The following is a 4558-nucleotide window of genomic DNA, read 5'->3' as shown; positions in this document are numbered from 1 at the left end:
CCTCAAGGCCCATCCATGTTGTCACACATGGCAGGATTTCCTTCTTTTTTCATGGCTGAATAATATTCCGTTGTATATATACTGCAGTTTTCCTTATCCATTCATCCATCAATGGACACATCTTCTTTTCTGACACTCCTGCCCCCTCTATCCCTTATAAGGACCCTTATGATTACGTTGGGCCCACATATATAATCGAGGAAAATCTCCCCATCTCAAGATCTTTAATCTAATCACTCCTGCAAAGTCCATCTTGTCAAGTAAGGTAACATATTCACAGGTTGTGGGGATTAGAATGTGGACACTTTCGGGGGCCATTACTGAACACACCAGAGGAGCTGCACGGAATGACACCAGACAGGTGGGTAGCTGCTCTTAGCACCTCTGCTTTGGGCTCTTGCACCAATTCAGCCTTGCACGCCCCCTCACCTAGCACACCCACACCTCTAAATCCTGGCATCCCCAGGCTGGCCACTACACCAACACTCCCTCTCTCTCAAAATCTGAAAGCTGTGGACCTTGCAGGACTCTGCCTCCTAAGACTGGCATTCACCCTCTTCTTGTTAAACTCAGTGCACCGTTAACTTGGTGGGTGTAAAAGCCTACCTTGAAAAAAGAAGGGATAGAAGAATTAACTTAGTTTTCTAGAGCTTGGGTTTACAGCAGGTGAGAGTGGAAAGGATTGGCTGCATTTCTCTAGTAATCTGTATACACTCATTTGTGAAATAGGCTATGACTTTCTGTTTACAAAAGGGCATTCATCGGGCCATGATGTGGGTAGTGCTGGCCAGTCGTTAGGTCTACAGTAAGTCCCCTACCTACGGACCTTCAAGTTGCAAACTTTCAAAGAAGCGAACGTGCGTTCGCATGTCCAATCACGTAAGTTCATGTGTCTGGTGTACATTGTCATGTGCGTGCATCCTCTACAAGTGGTTGTGCTTTTGTGTACTTTACAGGACTGTATAGTGTACAGTAGTACAGTATCTTTATTTCAAGCCCAGGATGTCTGGAAGCAAGCGTAAATGCAGTGGGTATACAGCCAACTGTGTTAGTTGGGTACCTAGGCTAACTTTGTTGGACTTATGAACAAATTGGACTTACAAATGTGCTCTCGGAATGGAACTCGTTCGTATGTAGGGGACTTACTGTACTGGTAGGGAAGAGAAAGCGTTACTGGGAACAACAGGCTTCTTCATTTATCTCCTTCCTCAACACTAACAATTCTTTCTGGGTACACATTCCCCTTAAAAAGGCTTGTGCCAGAGTTGAGACTTCCAGGAAAAGCTGGTGTTTGATGTAATAATGCCAGTCACCTGGATCAGCATATTGGCTTAGCTTGGGCAGGACCTATGAAACAGCAGCTGATTTCTAGAACTCAATAAGAAAACAAAAATTCCATACCTCGTTCTGTAGAATTTTAAGGCAGCCTAGAATAATAAATACACTACATGGCGGTGTATACTATTTTATATATGGTAGTGTGCATCTGTTAATCCCATGCTCCCAAAGTATCTCTCCTCCATATGCAAGTATTTTTTTTTCTTTATAAATTTATTTATTTTTGGCTGCGTTGGGTCTTCGTTTGCTGCGCGCGGGCTTTCTCTAGTTGCAGCGAGTGGGGCCTGCTCTTCATTGTGGTGCGCGGGCTTCTCATTGCGGTGGCTTCTCTTGTTACAGAGCATGGGCTTTAGGCGTGTGGGCTTCAGTAGTTGTGGCATGAAGGCTCAGTAGTTGTGGCGCACAGGCTTAGTTGTTCCGCGGCATGTGAGATCTTCCCGGACCAGGGCTCGAACCTGTGTCCCCTGCATTGGCAGGCAGATTCTTAACCACTGTGCCACCAGGAAAGTCCAAGAGGTACAATGAAATCTTTCATGTTTAAAACGTGGTTTTTGAGTAACTATCACTGGATTCATTTTATATACAGTGTATATTTTGGATAATTTTAGATTTACAGAAAAGATGCAAAGATAGTACAGAGTATTCTGTATGCCACTTATCCTGTTTTCAGTTTCTCCTAAGGTTAATATCTTACATTTGTCAAAACCCAGAAACCAAACTGACACCTTAATATTAACTAAACCCCAGACTTTATTTGGATTTCACCAGTTTCCACATTAATGTTCTTTTTCTGTTCCTGGAGTCAAGTCCAGGGTACCACCTTACATTACACTGGATTCATTTTGAACTGGCAGATATAGGATTACAAAAAGGGTAGAGTTAATTATATGGTTTCTTGTTGGTACCATTGAAATCTGGGCACTTTTCGTTTTGAGTTTTGTTTGCTTTTTGAAAATAAACCAGATCATAAAGACAAACACCTGGATTTGTCCCTTACAAGCAAGCGTTTGCTAAGGGGGAAAACTTTAAATTTCTTGATAATCTCAACATGCCTTACTTAAAAACTGTGCACAATGAAGAAACTTTGGAGGTGATGGATATTCGTTATTTTGATTGTGGTGATGGTTTCACATATGTAAAAACTCATCCAAAGGTATACTTCAAATGTGTACAGCAAAAAGCATACCAATTATACCTCAATCAAGCAGCAAAAAAAGAAACAAAAAAATTGCATGTCATGTTTAAGATCTTAAAATAGGGTTGCAAAATGCTTTTAGTCAATGATTATCGAGGCATCAGATCAATCTATATATTCCAAGAGTCAAATTCTACCTTTTAGAAAACCTCAGTGAGAGAGAATTTTAACTGTAAAGATATTCCATCCTTAATGTGAATTAGGGATTTCTCCCTTGGAAATTAGACCAGGACCCATATAGAAAATGATCCCAATTCTATGCTAGTGGCTCTGATCTCCTAAGGTGGTTCCACACTGGGGAAACTCCAGTGCCACTTTGGACTTGGCAATACCAACAACCCAGTGATGTCACATGCAAAATTGTCCTTACCCCACCTGCCTGGCCAAGGGTCACTGGGGCTGATAAGAAGTGAAAATATGCCAAGAAGCCAGAGTTGTCTCCACTGAGAATTGGATATGTCATATTTCAGGCTGGTGTTGAAGGATTTTAAAAAACCAAGTGTCACAGAACAAAATAATTAGGCCATGGGAACATACAGTAGATACAATACAGGTGTACAGTTCCAATCCACAACTCCAAAATCCAAAGAGCTCTGAAAAGCACAGGCTTTTGTAACTTATGACCTGAGTTAACATGAAGCTATATATACCCTTTAATTATGCCATAAAATGCGAATGTTACACTTTTCCCTTGAGGATGACCAATGGTATGATTACAGGGTGCTGGCCCATGCACTGCCACAGGGGCTACACGATATCACCTGCAGCATGTCACCTTTCTAAAACCCCAAACTGCAAAATATGACTGGCCCAAGGTTTCCAGGTAAAAGGTTGTGCTTCTGTGCTGACAACCACTCCCAGTGACCACACATCAGTACCTGGTATCTTGGGGAATCTTGTCAACCAACTTGTAAAGAGGAAATTGGTATCCCCTTCTTACCTTCTTACTCTACATTGGAAGTCAGGGTCTAAACTGGAAACAACAGAACCCACCCTAGCTAATTCAAGTAGAAAACAAGTGTCTGAAAGAGTATCAGGAAGCAGAATCTTTGAAGAGCCAGAAACTAGGCCTGGGGGCCCCATGGACAGGAAGGGTTTTCACATCACCTGTGGGCAGTTCTACTGGACACATTCTTTTCCTACAGCCTCACCAGCACCAAGGTTTTAAACTGGGTGATTTTTGCCCATGTGGTAGGAAAAAAAAAACTTGTGAGATTTGTATCTTTTGACCATGAATAGGTTGACCACCTTTTGTTTAAGAACATTTGAATGTCCTTTTCTATGGACTGTGTGATCGCATCTTTAGCCTCTCTTTGGGTGGGTTATTGTCCCTTTTAAAGTTGATTTGTATTAGTGATATTAGCCCTCTTTAGTCATGTGTGTTGCAAATATGTCCCCCAGATCGTAGTTTGTCTTTTGAATTGGTTTGTGGTCATTTTTCCCATATAGAAATTAATACTTTTTATGCAGAACAATGAAATATTATACAAGTGGAAATGAATGAGTCAGAACCAAATTGACAGATAGAGGTTGATCTCTTGTTTGGAGCAAGTGAAAAATCTTAGGGGCATGAGAGTGTGTATAGTACACTCCCGTTCTTACTTAAAAAATATGGTACTCTATTGGTACCATATGGTACCATATAGTATCTAATATGGTACTGCATGTACTCTATATTCCGTAAAGATACACAAGAAAACACTAATGATGGTTCAACACGTGAACATGCATTGCTTTTTTGTGTATATATACCCTCTAAAAAAGACAAATGTTCTTTTTGAATTTTGTGAACTGTGGATGTGTTATCTTCCAAAAAAATGATTAATCAATTATTTAATGTAATTAAAGTGATAATTACTTCCCTTTCTGCTTCTGAATTTTTTTTTCCTTGGAAAGAAAGAGATTCTGTAGTTTAACATTGTTAACAGATCCATTCATGTTTTCTTCTAGGACTTCGTTTCATATTTATTTAATTGCAATTCATATTTTTGTAAAGAATAAAGTTAGGATCTCAGTCCTTTTTTT

This window comes from Neophocaena asiaeorientalis, unplaced genomic scaffold (genome assembly GCF_003031525.2).
Source record: "Neophocaena asiaeorientalis asiaeorientalis breed wild unplaced genomic scaffold, Neophocaena_asiaeorientalis_V1.1 scaffold45, whole genome shotgun sequence".
Classification (NCBI taxonomy): Eukaryota; Metazoa; Chordata; class Mammalia; order Artiodactyla; family Phocoenidae; genus Neophocaena; species Neophocaena asiaeorientalis.
The sequence above is the reverse complement of the archived record's forward strand: the minus strand, read 5'-3'. Positions refer to the sequence as shown.